This window comes from Triturus cristatus, chromosome 2_1 (genome assembly GCF_964204655.1).
Source record: "Triturus cristatus chromosome 2_1, aTriCri1.1, whole genome shotgun sequence".
In the NCBI taxonomy this organism is placed as follows: domain Eukaryota; kingdom Metazoa; phylum Chordata; class Amphibia; order Caudata; family Salamandridae; genus Triturus; species Triturus cristatus.
In genome coordinates this window covers 366,169,928-366,185,932 of record NC_140581.1, presented here as the reverse complement: position 1 = coordinate 366,185,932, position 16,005 = coordinate 366,169,928, and the positions used below count along the sequence as shown (strand labels likewise).

The 16,005-nt window shown below is 60.2% G+C and overlaps 17 non-coding genes across 17 annotated transcripts; all 17 read right to left on the bottom strand.

Annotated features, from left to right (window-relative positions):
- Window positions 1–253: 253 nt before the first annotated feature.
- Window positions 254–417, bottom strand: LOC146864880 (U1 spliceosomal RNA). The gene has a single exon (XR_014976938.1). It is a non-coding gene; the product is annotated as a U1 spliceosomal RNA (small nuclear RNA).
- A 615-nt stretch (window positions 418–1,032) lies between these two features.
- On the bottom strand, window positions 1,033–1,196 carry LOC146864879 (U1 spliceosomal RNA). Its single transcript, XR_014976937.1, has one exon. It is a non-coding gene; the product is annotated as a U1 spliceosomal RNA (small nuclear RNA).
- Window positions 1,197–2,101: 905 nt separating this feature from the next.
- LOC146864878 (U1 spliceosomal RNA) lies at window positions 2,102–2,265 on the bottom strand. Its single transcript, XR_014976936.1, has one exon. It is a non-coding gene; the product is annotated as a U1 spliceosomal RNA (small nuclear RNA).
- Window positions 2,266–3,162: 897 nt separating this feature from the next.
- On the bottom strand, window positions 3,163–3,326 carry LOC146864877 (U1 spliceosomal RNA). The gene has a single exon (XR_014976935.1). It is a non-coding gene; the product is annotated as a U1 spliceosomal RNA (small nuclear RNA).
- An 897-nt stretch (window positions 3,327–4,223) lies between these two features.
- LOC146864876 (U1 spliceosomal RNA) lies at window positions 4,224–4,387 on the bottom strand. Its single transcript, XR_014977447.1, has one exon. It is a non-coding gene; the product is annotated as a U1 spliceosomal RNA (small nuclear RNA).
- Window positions 4,388–5,002: 615 nt separating this feature from the next.
- LOC146864875 (U1 spliceosomal RNA) lies at window positions 5,003–5,166 on the bottom strand. The gene has a single exon (XR_014976934.1). It is a non-coding gene; the product is annotated as a U1 spliceosomal RNA (small nuclear RNA).
- Window positions 5,167–6,071: 905 nt separating this feature from the next.
- On the bottom strand, window positions 6,072–6,235 carry LOC146864874 (U1 spliceosomal RNA). Its single transcript, XR_014976932.1, has one exon. It is a non-coding gene; the product is annotated as a U1 spliceosomal RNA (small nuclear RNA).
- Window positions 6,236–7,132: 897 nt separating this feature from the next.
- On the bottom strand, window positions 7,133–7,296 carry LOC146864873 (U1 spliceosomal RNA). The gene has a single exon (XR_014977445.1). It is a non-coding gene; the product is annotated as a U1 spliceosomal RNA (small nuclear RNA).
- A 615-nt stretch (window positions 7,297–7,911) lies between these two features.
- LOC146864872 (U1 spliceosomal RNA) lies at window positions 7,912–8,075 on the bottom strand. Its single transcript, XR_014976931.1, has one exon. It is a non-coding gene; the product is annotated as a U1 spliceosomal RNA (small nuclear RNA).
- Window positions 8,076–8,956: 881 nt separating this feature from the next.
- Window positions 8,957–9,120, bottom strand: LOC146864871 (U1 spliceosomal RNA). Its single transcript, XR_014976930.1, has one exon. It is a non-coding gene; the product is annotated as a U1 spliceosomal RNA (small nuclear RNA).
- An 897-nt stretch (window positions 9,121–10,017) lies between these two features.
- Window positions 10,018–10,181, bottom strand: LOC146864870 (U1 spliceosomal RNA). Its single transcript, XR_014977444.1, has one exon. It is a non-coding gene; the product is annotated as a U1 spliceosomal RNA (small nuclear RNA).
- A 615-nt stretch (window positions 10,182–10,796) lies between these two features.
- Window positions 10,797–10,960, bottom strand: LOC146864869 (U1 spliceosomal RNA). Its single transcript, XR_014976929.1, has one exon. It is a non-coding gene; the product is annotated as a U1 spliceosomal RNA (small nuclear RNA).
- A 905-nt stretch (window positions 10,961–11,865) lies between these two features.
- LOC146864868 (U1 spliceosomal RNA) lies at window positions 11,866–12,029 on the bottom strand. The gene has a single exon (XR_014976928.1). It is a non-coding gene; the product is annotated as a U1 spliceosomal RNA (small nuclear RNA).
- An 897-nt stretch (window positions 12,030–12,926) lies between these two features.
- LOC146864867 (U1 spliceosomal RNA) lies at window positions 12,927–13,090 on the bottom strand. The gene has a single exon (XR_014976927.1). It is a non-coding gene; the product is annotated as a U1 spliceosomal RNA (small nuclear RNA).
- Window positions 13,091–13,987: 897 nt separating this feature from the next.
- On the bottom strand, window positions 13,988–14,151 carry LOC146864866 (U1 spliceosomal RNA). The gene has a single exon (XR_014977394.1). It is a non-coding gene; the product is annotated as a U1 spliceosomal RNA (small nuclear RNA).
- A 615-nt stretch (window positions 14,152–14,766) lies between these two features.
- On the bottom strand, window positions 14,767–14,930 carry LOC146864865 (U1 spliceosomal RNA). The gene has a single exon (XR_014976926.1). It is a non-coding gene; the product is annotated as a U1 spliceosomal RNA (small nuclear RNA).
- Window positions 14,931–15,545: 615 nt separating this feature from the next.
- Window positions 15,546–15,709, bottom strand: LOC146864864 (U1 spliceosomal RNA). Its single transcript, XR_014976925.1, has one exon. It is a non-coding gene; the product is annotated as a U1 spliceosomal RNA (small nuclear RNA).
- Between the last annotated feature and the right edge of the window lie 296 nt (window positions 15,710–16,005).

Sequence of the window (16,005 nt, the reverse complement as noted above, 5' to 3'; positions counted from 1 at the left end):
GGGGGGGCGATGGAAAGGAGCAGACATGTCACCTGGCCAGGGCCTACTGCCCTGTCTCTGGATAGGTCCCCAGAGTGGGAGGCTGCAACTATCCCATCATTCCCCAGGCTCGGTACTTAGCATGTGATTCCCTCTTGCCCACGCCCCCCTCCAATCCAGCCGCAGCAGCCCAGAAAGACCACAGAAGACGAGAAAGGGTGCTCCAGACTCCTTTTTATTTTTTTTCCATTTTGTCTTTCTTGAAACCAGAGATCAGGGGAAAGCGCGAACGCAGTCCCCCACTACCAGAAATTATGCAGTCGAGTATCCCGCATTTGGGGACATCGCAGGGGTCAGCACATCCGAAGTGCAATGGATGAGCCTCACCCTGGGAGAACCACCTTCGTGATCATGGTGTCTCCCCTGCCAGGTAAGTATGAGTTGGAAGGGGACAGGGCGAGGGCGGGCCGCTGGGCATCTCCCCGCAGGGCGAGGGTGGCATTCACACAGGCTAGGCCTGAGGCCGGGCGAGGCAGAGCATGGGCATTTTGGGGCGCAAGGTGACCAGCCAAGGCCCCTGTGCCCACTTTGGAAAGCGCGCAGCTACCCACAGCAGCTTCCCACAGGCCTCGGCCGGCCAGCAAAATTTGCATGTCCACGCCCACCGGCAGCGCCAATCAGGGCCCTGCTTTCGCTATGCTGCACCTTGCTCACACGGGGGCAAAGCCAGGGCTACAGCAAGCACACCAGAGGGCTTGGCAGGCCGAAATCGGGCCCAACAGCAGATTTTTCAGGCCCTCCAAATTGTGCACAAGCAAAGGCTTTCGCAAGCACAACAGAGTGCTTGCCAGGTCGAAATCGGGCCCAGAAGCACGTTTCTAAGCCCTAAGCCAGCATCCCCCAGGCTTGTAAATTTGCATAACTAATTGGCCCTCGCCCACTCCCCATTCCAGCCAGCTTACAGCACCCTGGACGGACCACAAGAAACGTCAAAGGGTGCTCCAGACTCCTTTTTATTTTTTTTTCCTTTTTGTCTTTCTTGAAACCAGAGATCAGGGGAAAGCGCGAACGCAGTCCCCCACTACCAGAAATTATGCAGTCGAGTATCCCGCATTTGGGGACATCGCAGGGGTCAGCACATCCGAAGTGCAATGGATGAGCCTCACCCTGGGAGAACCACCTTCGTGATCATGGTGTCTCCCCTGCCAGGTAAGTATGAGTTGGAAGGGGACAGGGCGAGGGCGGGCCGCTGGGCATCTCCCCGCAGGGCGAGGGTGGCATTCACACAGGCTAGGCCTGAGGCCGGGCGAGGCAGAGCATGGGCATTTTGGGGCGCAAGGTGACCAGCCAAGGCCCCTGTGCCCACTTTGGAAAGCGCGCAGCTACCCACAGCAGCTTCCCACAGGCCTCGGCCGGCCAGCAAAATTTGCATGTCCACGCCCACCGGCAGCGCCAATCAGGGCCCTGCTTTCGCTATGCTGCACCTTGCTCACACGGGGGCAAAGCCAGGGCTACAGCACTCACAGAAGGGCGATTGCCATGCCCACTTTGGGCCCAGAAGCAGAGATTTGGGGCTTTGGAAGCCTAAGAGCTGCCACTGAGGCCCCCTCTAGAGGTATGCAGTGACATGTTGCCTGGCTAGGCCCCAGTCGACTGCTTGTGGCTGAAAGCCAGGGACAAACAGGCCTGCAAGTGAGCAGGGGTTCTCGCCCCGAGCCCCTCACGCCTTCCCGAACGCTCCCAAACGCTGCAGACAGAACCCTCGCCGGGCAGAGCCCTCGCCGGGCCACGGCCTGGGGTCCTCAGCCAGAGTCTGGGCCTGGGAAGGCTAGGGCGAGGCAAGAGGCTGGCAGCCAGGCCACAGCCCCAGGGGGGGCGATGGAAAGGAGCAGACATGTCACCTGGCCAGGGCCTACTGCCCTGTCTCTGGATAGGTCCCCAGAGTGGGAGGCTGCAACTATCCCATCATTCCCCAGGCTCGGTACTTAGCATGTGATTCCCTCTTGCCCACGCCCCCCTCCAATCCAGCCGCAGCAGCCCAGAAAGACCACAGAAGACGAGAAAGGGTGCTCCAGACTCCTTTTTATTTTTTTTCCATTTTGTCTTTCTTGAAACCAGAGATCAGGGGAAAGCGCGAACGCAGTCCCCCACTACCAGAAATTATGCAGTCGAGTATCCCGCATTTGGGGACATCGCAGGGGTCAGCACATCCGAAGTGCAATGGATGAGCCTCACCCTGGGAGAACCACCTTCGTGATCATGGTGTCTCCCCTGCCAGGTAAGTATGAGTTGGAAGGGGACAGGGCGAGGGCGGGCCGCTGGGCATCTCCCCGCAGGGCGAGGGTGGCATTCACACAGGCTAGGCCTGAGGCCGGGCGAGGCAGAGCATGGGCATTTTGGGGCGCAAGGTGACCAGCCAAGGCCCCTGTGCCCACTTTGGAAAGCGCGCAGCTACCCACAGCAGCTTCCCACAGGCCTCGGCCGGCCAGCAAAATTTGCATGTCCACGCCCACCGGCAGCGCCAATCAGGGCCCTGCTTTCGCTATGCTGCACCTTGCTCACACGGGGGCAAAGCCAGGGCTACAGCACTCACAGAAGGGCGATTGCCATGCCCACTTTGGGCCCAGAAGCAGAGATTTGGGGCTTTGGAAGCCTAAGAGCTGCCACTGAGGCCCCCTCTAGAGGTATGCAGTGACATGTTGCCTGGCTAGGCCCCAGTCGACTGCTTGTGGCTGAAAGCCAGGGACAAACAGGCCTGCAAGTGAGCAGGGGTTCTCGCCCCGAGCCCCTCACGAACGCTCCCAAACGCTGCAGACAGAACCCTCGCCGGGCAGAGCCCTCGCCGGGCCACGGCCTGGGGTCCTCAGCCAGAGTCTGGGCCTGGGAAGGCTAGGGCGAGGCAAGAGGCTGGCAGCCAGGCCACAGCCCCAGGGGGGGCGATGGAAAGGAGCAGACATGTCACCTGGCCAGGGCCTACTGCCCTGTCTCTGGATAGGTCCCCAGAGTGGGAGGCTGCAACTATCCCATCATTCCCCAGGCTCGGTACTTAGCATGTGATTCCCTCTTGCCCACGCCCCCCTCCAATCCAGCCGCAGCAGCCCAGAAAGACCACAGAAGACGAGAAAGGGTGCTCCAGACTCCTTTTTATTTTTTTTCCATTTTGTCTTTCTTGAAACCAGAGATCAGGGGAAAGCGCGAACGCAGTCCCCCACTACCAGAAATTATGCAGTCGAGTATCCCGCATTTGGGGACATCGCAGGGGTCAGCACATCCGAAGTGCAATGGATGAGCCTCACCCTGGGAGAACCACCTTCGTGATCATGGTGTCTCCCCTGCCAGGTAAGTATGAGTTGGAAGGGGACAGGGCGAGGGCGGGCCGCTGGGCATCTCCCCGCAGGGCGAGGGTGGCATTCACACAGGCTAGGCCTGAGGCCGGGCGAGGCAGAGCATGGGCATTTTGGGGCGCAAGGTGACCAGCCAAGGCCCCTGTGCCCACTTTGGAAAGCGCGCAGCTACCCACAGCAGCTTCCCACAGGCCTCGGCCGGCCAGCAAAATTTGCATGTCCACGCCCACCGGCAGCGCCAATCAGGGCCCTGCTTTCGCTATGCTGCACCTTGCTCACACGGGGTTAAAGCCAGGGCTACAGCACTCACAGAAGGGCGATTGCCATGCCCACTTTGGGCCCAGAAGCAGAGATTTGGGGCTTTGGAAGCCTAAGAGCTGCCACTGAGGCCCCCTCTAGAGGTATGCAGTGACATGTTGCCTGGCTAGGCCCCAGTCGACTGCTTGTGGCTGAAAGCCAGGGACAAACAGGCCTGCAAGTGAGCAGGGGTTCTCGCCCCGAGCCCCTCACGAACGCTCCCAAACGCTGCAGACAGAACCCTCGCCGGGCAGAGCCCTCGCCGGGCCACGGCCTGGGGTCCTCAGCCAGAGTCTGGGCCTGGGAAGGCTAGGGCGAGGCAAGAGGCTGGCAGCCAGGCCACAGCCCCAGGGGGGGCGATGGAAAGGAGCAGACATGTCACCTGGCCAGGGCCTACTGCCCTGTCTCTGGATAGGTCCCCAGAGTGGGAGGCTGCAACTATCCCATCATTCCCCAGGCTCGGTACTTAGCATGTGATTCCCTCTTGCCCACGCCCCCCTCCAATCCAGCCGCAGCAGCCCAGAAAGACCACAGAAGACGAGAAAGGGTGCTCCAGACTCCTTTTTATTTTTTTTCCATTTTGTCTTTCTTGAAACCAGAGATCATGGGAAAGCGCGAACGCAGTCCCCCACTACCAGAAATTATGCAGTCGAGTATCCCGCATTTGGGGACATCGCAGGGGTCAGCACATCCGAAGTGCAATGGATGAGCCTCACCCTGGGAGAACCACCTTCGTGATCATGGTGTCTCCCCGGCCAGGTAAGTATGAGTTGGAAGGGGACAGGGCGAGGGCGGGCCGCTGGGCATCTCCCCGCAGGGCGAGGGTGGCATTCACACAGGCTAGGCCTGAGGCCGGGCGAGGCAGAGCATGGGCATTTTGGGGCGCAAGGTGACCAGCCAAGGCCCCTGTGCCCACTTTGGAAAGCGCGCAGCTACCCACAGCAGCTTCCCACAGGCCTCGGCCGGCCAGCAAAATTTGCATGTCCACGCCCACCGGCAGCGCCAATCAGGGCCCTGCTTTCGCTATGCTGCACCTTGCTCACACGGGGGCAAAGCCAGGGCTACAGCAAGCACACCAGAGGGCTTGGCAGGCCGAAATCGGGCCCAACAGCAGATTTTTCAGGCCCTCCAAATTGTGCACAAGCAAAGGCTTTCGCAAGCACAACAGAGTGCTTGCCAGGTCGAAATCGGGCCCAGAAGCACGTTTCTAAGCCCTAAGCCAGCATCCCCCAGGCTTGTAAATTTGCATAACTAATTGGCCCTCGCCCACTCCCCATTCCAGCCAGCTTACAGCACCCTGGACGGACCACAAGAAACGTCAAAGGGTGCTCCAGACTCCTTTTTATTTTTTTTTCCTTTTTGTCTTTCTTGAAACCAGAGATCAGGGGAAAGCGCGAACGCAGTCCCCCACTACCAGAAATTATGCAGTCGAGTATCCCGCATTTGGGGACATCGCAGGGGTCAGCACATCCGAAGTGCAATGGATGAGCCTCACCCTGGGAGAACCACCTTCGTGATCATGGTGTCTCCCCTGCCAGGTAAGTATGAGTTGGAAGGGGACAGGGCGAGGGCGGGCCGCTGGGCATCTCCCCGCAGGGCGAGGGTGGCATTCACACAGGCTAGGCCTGAGGCCGGGCGAGGCAGAGCATGGGCATTTTGGGGCGCAAGGTGACCAGCCAAGGCCCCTGTGCCCACTTTGGAAAGCGCGCAGCTACCCACAGCAGCTTCCCACAGGCCTCGGCCGGCCAGCAAAATTTGCATGTCCACGCCCACCGGCAGCGCCAATCAGGGCCCTGCTTTCGCTATGCTGCACCTTGCTCACACGGGGGCAAAGCCAGGGCTACAGCACTCACAGAAGGGCGATTGCCATGCCCACTTTGGGCCCAGAAGCAGAGATTTGGGGCTTTGGAAGCCTAAGAGCTGCCACTGAGGCCCCCTCTAGAGGTATGCAGTGACATGTTGCCTGGCTAGGCCCCAGTCGACTGCTTGTGGCTGAAAGCCAGGGACAAACAGGCCTGCAAGTGAGCAGGGGTTCTCGCCCCGAGCCCCTCACGCCTTCCCGAACGCTCCCAAACGCTGCAGACAGAACCCTCGCCGGGCAGAGCCCTCGCCGGGCCACGGCCTGGGGTCCTCAGCCAGAGTCTGGGCCTGGGAAGGCTAGGGCGAGGCAAGAGGCTGGCAGCCAGGCCACAGCCCCAGGGGGGGCGATGGAAAGGAGCAGACATGTCACCTGGCCAGGGCCTACTGCCCTGTCTCTGGATAGGTCCCCAGAGTGGGAGGCTGCAACTATCCCATCATTCCCCAGGCTCGGTACTTAGCATGTGATTCCCTCTTGCCCACGCCCCCCTCCAATCCAGCCGCAGCAGCCCAGAAAGACCACAGAAGACGAGAAAGGGTGCTCCAGACTCCTTTTTATTTTTTTTCCATTTTGTCTTTCTTGAAACCAGAGATCAGGGGAAAGCGCGAACGCAGTCCCCCACTACCAGAAATTATGCAGTCGAGTATCCCGCATTTGGGGACATCGCAGGGGTCAGCACATCCGAAGTGCAATGGATGAGCCTCACCCTGGGAGAACCACCTTCGTGATCATGGTGTCTCCCCTGCCAGGTAAGTATGAGTTGGAAGGGGACAGGGCGAGGGCGGGCCGCTGGGCATCTCCCCGCAGGGCGAGGGTGGCATTCACACAGGCTAGGCCTGAGGCCGGGCGAGGCAGAGCATGGGCATTTTGGGGCGCAAGGTGACCAGCCAAGGCCCCTGTGCCCACTTTGGAAAGCGCGCAGCTACCCACAGCAGCTTCCCACAGGCCTCGGCCGGCCAGCAAAATTTGCATGTCCACGCCCACCGGCAGCGCCAATCAGGGCCCTGCTTTCGCTATGCTGCACCTTGCTCACACGGGGTTAAAGCCAGGGCTACAGCACTCACAGAAGGGCGATTGCCATGCCCACTTTGGGCCCAGAAGCAGAGATTTGGGGCTTTGGAAGCCTAAGAGCTGCCACTGAGGCCCCCTCTAGAGGTATGCAGTGACATGTTGCCTGGCTAGGCCCCAGTCGACTGCTTGTGGCTGAAAGCCAGGGACAAACAGGCCTGCAAGTGAGCAGGGGTTCTCGCCCCGAGCCCCTCACGAACGCTCCCAAACGCTGCAGACAGAACCCTCGCCGGGCAGAGCCCTCGCCGGGCCACGGCCTGGGGTCCTCAGCCAGAGTCTGGGCCTGGGAAGGCTAGGGCGAGGCAAGAGGCTGGCAGCCAGGCCACAGCCCCAGGGGGGGCGATGGAAAGGAGCAGACATGTCACCTGGCCAGGGCCTACTGCCCTGTCTCTGGATAGGTCCCCAGAGTGGGAGGCTGCAACTATCCCATCATTCCCCAGGCTCGGTACTTAGCATGTGATTCCCTCTTGCCCACGCCCCCCTCCAATCCAGCCGCAGCAGCCCAGAAAGACCACAGAAGACGAGAAAGGGTGCTCCAGACTCCTTTTTATTTTTTTTCCATTTTGTCTTTCTTGAAACCAGAGATCATGGGAAAGCGCGAACGCAGTCCCCCACTACCAGAAATTATGCAGTCGAGTATCCCGCATTTGGGGACATCGCAGGGGTCAGCACATCCGAAGTGCAATGGATGAGCCTCACCCTGGGAGAACCACCTTCGTGATCATGGTGTCTCCCCGGCCAGGTAAGTATGAGTTGGAAGGGGACAGGGCGAGGGCGGGCCGCTGGGCATCTCCCCGCAGGGCGAGGGTGGCATTCACACAGGCTAGGCCTGAGGCCGGGCGAGGCAGAGCATGGGCATTTTGGGGCGCAAGGTGACCAGCCAAGGCCCCTGTGCCCACTTTGGAAAGCGCGCAGCTACCCACAGCAGCTTCCCACAGGCCTCGGCCGGCCAGCAAAATTTGCATGTCCACGCCCACCGGCAGCGCCAATCAGGGCCCTGCTTTCGCTATGCTGCACCTTGCTCACACGGGGGCAAAGCCAGGGCTACAGCAAGCACACCAGAGGGCTTGGCAGGCCGAAATCGGGCCCAACAGCAGATTTTTCAGGCCCTCCAAATTGTGCACAAGCAAAGGCTTTCGCAAGCACAACAGAGTGCTTGCCAGGTCGAAATCGGGCCCAGAAGCACGTTTCTAAGCCCTAAGCCAGCATCCCCCAGGCTTGTAAATTTGCATAACTAATTGGCCCTCGCCCACTCCCCATTCCAGCCAGCTTACAGCACCCTGGACGGACCACAAGAAACGTCAAAGGGTGCTCCAGACTCCTTTTTATTTTTTTTTCCTTTTTGTCTTTCTTGAAACCAGAGATCAGGGGAAAGCGCGAACGCAGTCCCCCACTACCAGAAATTATGCAGTCGAGTATCCCGCATTTGGGGACATCGCAGGGGTCAGCACATCCGAAGTGCAATGGATGAGCCTCACCCTGGGAGAACCACCTTCGTGATCATGGTGTCTCCCCTGCCAGGTAAGTATGAGTTGGAAGGGGACAGGGCGAGGGCGGGCCGCTGGGCATCTCCCCGCAGGGCGAGGGTGGCATTCACACAGGCTAGGCCTGAGGCCGGGCGAGGCAGAGCATGGGCATTTTGGGGCGCAAGGTGACCAGCCAAGGCCCCTGTGCCCACTTTGGAAAGCGCGCAGCTACCCACAGCAGCTTCCCACAGGCCTCGGCCGGCCAGCAAAATTTGCATGTCCACGCCCACCGGCAGCGCCAATCAGGGCCCTGCTTTCGCTATGCTGCACCTTGCTCACACGGGGTTAAAGCCAGGGCTACAGCACTCACAGAAGGGCGATTGCCATGCCCACTTTGGGCCCAGAAGCAGAGATTTGGGGCTTTGGAAGCCTAAGAGCTGCCACTGAGGCCCCCTCTAGAGGTATGCAGTGACATGTTGCCTGGCTAGGCCCCAGTCGACTGCTTGTGGCTGAAAGCCAGGGACAAACAGGCCTGCAAGTGAGCAGGGGTTCTCGCCCCGAGCCCCTCACGAACGCTCCCAAACGCTGCAGACAGAACCCTCGCCGGGCCACGGCCTGGGGTCCTCAGCCAGAGTCTGGGCCTGGGAAGGCTAGGGCGAGGCAAGAGGCTGGCAGCCAGGCCACAGCCCCAGGGGGGGCGATGGAAAGGAGCAGACATGTCACCTGGCCAGGGCCTACTGCCCTGTCTCTGGATAGGTCCCCAGAGTGGGAGGCTGCAACTATCCCATCATTCCCCAGGCTCGGTACTTAGCATGTGATTCCCTCTTGCCCACGCCCCCCTCCAATCCAGCCGCAGCAGCCCAGAAAGACCACAGAAGACGAGAAAGGGTGCTCCAGACTCCTTTTTATTTTTTTTCCATTTTGTCTTTCTTGAAACCAGAGATCAGGGGAAAGCGCGAACGCAGTCCCCCACTACCAGAAATTATGCAGTCGAGTATCCCGCATTTGGGGACATCGCAGGGGTCAGCACATCCGAAGTGCAATGGATGAGCCTCACCCTGGGAGAACCACCTTCGTGATCATGGTGTCTCCCCTGCCAGGTAAGTATGAGTTGGAAGGGGACAGGGCGAGGGCGGGCCGCTGGGCATCTCCCCGCAGGGCGAGGGTGGCATTCACACAGGCTAGGCCTGAGGCCGGGCGAGGCAGAGCATGGGCATTTTGGGGCGCAAGGTGACCAGCCAAGGCCCCTGTGCCCACTTTGGAAAGCGCGCAGCTACCCACAGCAGCTTCCCACAGGCCTCGGCCGGCCAGCAAAATTTGCATGTCCACGCCCACCGGCAGCGCCAATCAGGGCCCTGCTTTCGCTATGCTGCACCTTGCTCACACGGGGTTAAAGCCAGGGCTACAGCACTCACAGAAGGGCGATTGCCATGCCCACTTTGGGCCCAGAAGCAGAGATTTGGGGCTTTGGAAGCCTAAGAGCTGCCACTGAGGCCCCCTCTAGAGGTATGCAGTGACATGTTGCCTGGCTAGGCCCCAGTCGACTGCTTGTGGCTGAAAGCCAGGGACAAACAGGCCTGCAAGTGAGCAGGGGTTCTCGCCCCGAGCCCCTCACGAACGCTCCCAAACGCTGCAGACAGAACCCTCGCCGGGCAGAGCCCTCGCCGGGCCACGGCCTGGGGTCCTCAGCCAGAGTCTGGGCCTGGGAAGGCTAGGGCGAGGCAAGAGGCTGGCAGCCAGGCCACAGCCCCAGGGGGGGCGATGGAAAGGAGCAGACATGTCACCTGGCCAGGGCCTACTGCCCTGTCTCTGGATAGGTCCCCAGAGTGGGAGGCTGCAACTATCCCATCATTCCCCAGGCTCGGTACTTAGCATGTGATTCCCTCTTGCCCACGCCCCCCTCCAATCCAGCCGCAGCAGCCCAGAAAGACCACAGAAGACGAGAAAGGGTGCTCCAGACTCCTTTTTATTTTTTTTCCATTTTGTCTTTCTTGAAACCAGAGATCATGGGAAAGCGCGAACGCAGTCCCCCACTACCAGAAATTATGCAGTCGAGTATCCCGCATTTGGGGACATCGCAGGGGTCAGCACATCCGAAGTGCAATGGATGAGCCTCACCCTGGGAGAACCACCTTCGTGATCATGGTGTCTCCCCGGCCAGGTAAGTATGAGTTGGAAGGGGACAGGGCGAGGGCGGGCCGCTGGGCATCTCCCCGCAGGGCGAGGGTGGCATTCACACAGGCTAGGCCTGAGGCCGGGCGAGGCAGAGCATGGGCATTTTGGGGCGCAAGGTGACCAGCCAAGGCCCCTGTGCCCACTTTGGAAAGCGCGCAGCTACCCACAGCAGCTTCCCACAGGCCTCGGCCGGCCAGCAAAATTTGCATGTCCACGCCCACCGGCAGCGCCAATCAGGGCCCTGCTTTCGCTATGCTGCACCTTGCTCACACGGGGGCAAAGCCAGGGCTACAGCAAGCACACCAGAGGGCTTGGCAGGCCGAAATCGGGCCCAACAGCAGATTTTTCAGGCCCTCCAAATTGTGCACAAGCAAAGGCTTTCGCAAGCACAACAGAGTGCTTGCCAGGTCGAAATCGGGCCCAGAAGCACGTTTCTAAGCCCTAAGCCAGCATCCCCCAGGCTTGTAAATTTGCATAACTAATTGGCCCTCGCCCACTCCCCATTCCAGCCAGCTTACAGCACCCTGGACGGACCACAAGAAACGTCAAAGGGTGCTCCAGACTCCTTTTTATTTTTTTTTCCTTTTTGTCTTTCTTGAAACCAGAGATCAGGGGAAAGCGCGAACGCAGTCCCCCACTACCAGAAATTATGCAGTCGAGTATCCCGCATTTGGGGACATCGCAGGGGTCAGCACATCCGAAGTGCAATGGATGAGCCTCACCCTGGGAGAACCACCTTCGTGATCATGGTGTCTCCCCTGCCAGGTAAGTATGAGTTGGAAGGGGACAGGGCGAGGGCGGGCCGCTGGGCATCTCCCCGCAGGGCGAGGGTGGCATTCACACAGGCTAGGCCTGAGGCCGGGCGAGGCAGAGCATGGGCATTTTGGGGCGCAAGGTGACCAGCCAAGGCCCCTGTGCCCACTTTGGAAAGCGCGCAGCTACCCACAGCAGCTTCCCACAGGCCTCGGCCGGCCAGCAAAATTTGCATGTCCACGCCCACCGGCAGCGCCAATCAGGGCCCTGCTTTCGCTATGCTGCACCTTGCTCACACGGGGGCAAAGCCAGGGCTACAGCACTCACAGAAGGGCGATTGCCATGCCCACTTTGGGCCCAGAAGCAGAGATTTGGGGCTTTGGAAGCCTAAGAGCTGCCACTGAGGCCCCCTCTAGAGGTATGCAGTGACATGTTGCCTGGCTAGGCCCCAGTCGACTGCTTGTGGCTGAAAGCCAGGGACAAACAGGCCTGCAAGTGAGCAGGGGTTCTCGCCCCGAGCCCCTCACGCCTTCCCGAACGCTCCCAAACGCTGCAGACAGAACCCTCGCCGGGCAGAGCCCTCGCCGGGCCACGGCCTGGGGTCCTCAGCCAGAGTCTGGGCCTGGGAAGGCTAGGGCGAGGCAAGAGGCTGGCAGCCAGGCCACAGCCCCAGGGGGGGCGATGGAAAGGAGCAGACATGTCACCTGGCCAGGGCCTACTGCCCTGTCTCTGGATAGGTCCCCAGAGTGGGAGGCTGCAACTATCCCATCATTCCCCAGGCTCGGTACTTAGCATGTGATTCCCTCTTGCCCACGCCCCCCTCCAATCCAGCCGCAGCAGCCCAGAAAGACCACAGAAGACGAGAAAGGGTGCTCCAGACTCCTTTTTATTTTTTTTCCATTTTGTCTTTCTTGAAACCAGAGATCAGGGGAAAGCGCGAACGCAGTCCCCCACTACCAGAAATTATGCAGTCGAGTATCCCGCATTTGGGGACATCGCAGGGGTCAGCACATCCGAAGTGCAATGGATGAGCCTCACCCTGGGAGAACCACCTTCGTGATCATGGTGTCTCCCCTGCCAGGTAAGTATGAGTTGGAAGGGGACAGGGCGAGGGCGGGCCGCTGGGCATCTCCCCGCAGGGCGAGGGTGGCATTCACACAGGCTAGGCCTGAGGCCGGGCGAGGCAGAGCATGGGCATTTTGGGGCGCAAGGTGACCAGCCAAGGCCCCTGTGCCCACTTTGGAAAGCGCGCAGCTACCCACAGCAGCTTCCCACAGGCCTCGGCCGGCCAGCAAAATTTGCATGTCCACGCCCACCGGCAGCGCCAATCAGGGCCCTGCTTTCGCTATGCTGCACCTTGCTCACACGGGGGCAAAGCCAGGGCTACAGCACTCACAGAAGGGCGATTGCCATGCCCACTTTGGGCCCAGAAGCAGAGATTTGGGGCTTTGGAAGCCTAAGAGCTGCCACTGAGGCCCCCTCTAGAGGTATGCAGTGACATGTTGCCTGGCTAGGCCCCAGTCGACTGCTTGTGGCTGAAAGCCAGGGACAAACAGGCCTGCAAGTGAGCAGGGGTTCTCGCCCCGAGCCCCTCACGAACGCTCCCAAACGCTGCAGACAGAACCCTCGCCGGGCAGAGCCCTCGCCGGGCCACGGCCTGGGGTCCTCAGCCAGAGTCTGGGCCTGGGAAGGCTAGGGCGAGGCAAGAGGCTGGCAGCCAGGCCACAGCCCCAGGGGGGGCGATGGAAAGGAGCAGACATGTCACCTGGCCAGGGCCTACTGCCCTGTCTCTGGATAGGTCCCCAGAGTGGGAGGCTGCAACTATCCCATCATTCCCCAGGCTCGGTACTTAGCATGTGATTCCCTCTTGCCCACGCCCCCCTCCAATCCAGCCGCAGCAGCCCAGAAAGACCACAGAAGACGAGAAAGGGTGCTCCAGACTCCTTTTTATTTTTTTTCCATTTTGTCTTTCTTGAAACCAGAGATCAGGGGAAAGCGCGAACGCAGTCCCCCACTACCAGAAATTATGCAGTCGAGTATCCCGCATTTGGGGACATCGCAGGGGTCAGCACATCCGAAGTGCAATGGATGAGCCTCACCCTGGGAGAACCACCTTCGTGATCATGGTGTCTCCCCTGCCAGGTAAGTATGAGTTGGAAGGGGACAGGGCGAGGGCGGGCCGCTGGGCATCTCCCCGCAGGGCGAGGGTGGCATTCACACAGGCTAGGCCTGAGGCCGGGCGAGGCAGAGCATGGGCATTTTGGGGCGCAAGGTGACCAGCCAAGGCCCCTGTGCCCACTTTGGAAAGCGCGCAGCTACCCACAGCAGCTTCCCACAGGCCTCGGCCGGCCAGCAAAATTTGCATGTCCACGCCCACCGGCAGCGCCAATCAGGGCCCTGCTTTCGCTATGCTGCACCTTGCTCACACGGGGGCAAAGCCAGGGCTACAGCACTCACAGAAGGGCGATTGCCATGCCCACTTTGGGCCCAGAAGCAGAGATTTGGGGCTTTGGAAGCCTAAGAGCTGCCACTGAGGCCCCCTCTAGAGGTATGCAGTGACATGTTGCCTGGCTAGGCCCCAGTCGACTGCTTGTGGCTGAAAGCCAGGGACAAACAGGCCTGCAAGTGAGCAGGGGTTCTCGCCCCGAGCCCCTCACGAACGCTCCCAAACGCTGCAGACAGAACCCTCGCCGGGCAGAGCCCTCGCCGGGCCACGGCCTGGGGTCCTCAGCCAGAGTCTGGGCCTGGGAAGGCTAGGGCGAGGCAAGAGGCTGGCAGCCAGGCCACAGCCCCAGGGGGGGCGATGGAAAGGAGCAGACATGTCACCTGGCCAGGGCCTACTGCCCTGTCTCTGGATAGGTCCCCAGAGTGGGAGGCTGCAACTATCCCATCATTCCCCAGGCTCGGTACTTAGCATGTGATTCCCTCTTGCCCACGCCCCCCTCCAATCCAGCCGCAGCAGCCCAGAAAGACCACAGAAGACGAGAAAGGGTGCTCCAGACTCCTTTTTATTTTTTTTCCATTTTGTCTTTCTTGAAACCAGAGATCAGGGGAAAGCGCGAACGCAGTCCCCCACTACCAGAAATTATGCAGTCGAGTATCCCGCATTTGGGGACATCGCAGGGGTCAGCACATCCGAAGTGCAATGGATGAGCCTCACCCTGGGAGAACCACCTTCGTGATCATGGTGTCTCCCCGGCCAGGTAAGTATGAGTTGGAAGGGGACAGGGCGAGGGCGGGCCGCTGGGCATCTCCCCGCAGGGCGAGGGTGGCATTCACACAGGCTAGGCCTGAGGCCGGGCGAGGCAGAGCATGGGCATTTTGGGGCGCAAGGTGACCAGCCAAGGCCCCTGTGCCCACTTTGGAAAGCGCGCAGCTACCCACAGCAGCTTCCCACAGGCCTCGGCCGGCCAGCAAAATTTGCATGTCCACGCCCACCGGCAGCGCCAATCAGGGCCCTGCTTTCGCTATGCTGCACCTTGCTCACACGGGGGCAAAGCCAGGGCTACAGCAAGCACACCAGAGGGCTTGGCAGGCCGAAATCGGGCCCAACAGCAGATTTTTCAGGCCCTCCAAATTGTGCACAAGCAAAGGCTTTCGCAAGCACAACAGAGTGCTTGCCAGGTCGAAATCGGGCCCAGAAGCACGTTTCTAAGCCCTAAGCCAGCATCCCCCAGGCTTGTAAATTTGCATAACTAATTGGCCCTCGCCCACTCCCCATTCCAGCCAGCTTACAGCACCCTGGACGGACCACAAGAAACGTCAAAGGGTGCTCCAGACTCCTTTTTATTTTTTTTTCCTTTTTGTCTTTCTTGAAACCAGAGATCAGGGGAAAGCGCGAACGCAGTCCCCCACTACCAGAAATTATGCAGTCGAGTATCCCGCATTTGGGGACATCGCAGGGGTCAGCACATCCGAAGTGCAATGGATGAGCCTCACCCTGGGAGAACCACCTTCGTGATCATGGTGTCTCCCCTGCCAGGTAAGTATGAGTTGGAAGGGGACAGGGCGAGGGCGGGCCGCTAGGCATCTCCCCGCAGGGCGAGGGTGGCATTCACACAGGCTAGGCCTGAGGCCGGGCGAGGCAGAGCATGGGCATTTTGGGGCGCAAGGTGACCAGCCAAGGCCCCTGTGCCCACTTTGGAAAGCGCGCAGCTACCCACAGCAGCTTCCCACAGGCCTCGGCCGGCCAGCAAAATTTGCATGTCCACGCCCACCGGCAGCGCCAATCAGGGCCCTGCTTTCGCTATGCTGCACCTTGCTCACACGGGGGCAAAGCCAGGGCTACAGCAAGCACACCAGAGGGCTTGGCAGGCCGAAATCGGGCCCAACAGCAGATTTTTCAGGCCCTCCAAATTGTGCACAAGCAAAGGCTTTCGCAAGCACAACAGAGTGCTTGCCAGGTCGAAATCGGGCCCAGAAGCACGTTTCTAAGCCCTAAGCCAGCATCCCCCAGGCTTGTAAATTTGCATAACTAATTGGCCCTCGCCCACTCCCCATTCCAGCCAGCTTACAGCACCCTGGACGGACCACAAGAAACGTCAAAGGGTGCTCCAGACTCCTTTTTATTTTTTTTTCCTTTTTGTCTTTCTTGAAACCAGAGATCAGGGGAAAGCGCGAACGCAGTCCCCCACTACCAGAAATTATGCAGTCGAGTATCCCGCATTTGGGGACATCGCAGGGGTCAGCACATCCGAAGTGCAATGGATGAGCCTCACCCTGGGAGAACCACCTTCGTGATCATGGTGTCTCCCCTGCCAGGTAAGTATGAGTTGGAAGGGGACAGGGCGAGGGCGGGCCGCTGGGCATCTCCCCGCAGGGCGAGGGTGGCATTCACACAGGCTAGGCCTGAGGCCGGGCGAGGCAGAGCATGGGCATTTTGGGGCGCAAGGTGACCAGCCAAGGCCCCTGTGCCCACTTTGGAAAGCGCGCAGCTACCCACAGCAGCTTCCCACAGGCCTCGGCCGGCCAGCAAAATTTGCATGTCCACGCCCACCGGCAGCGCCAATCAGGGCCCTGCTTTCGCTATGCTGCACCTTGCTCACACGGGGGCAAAGCCAGGGCT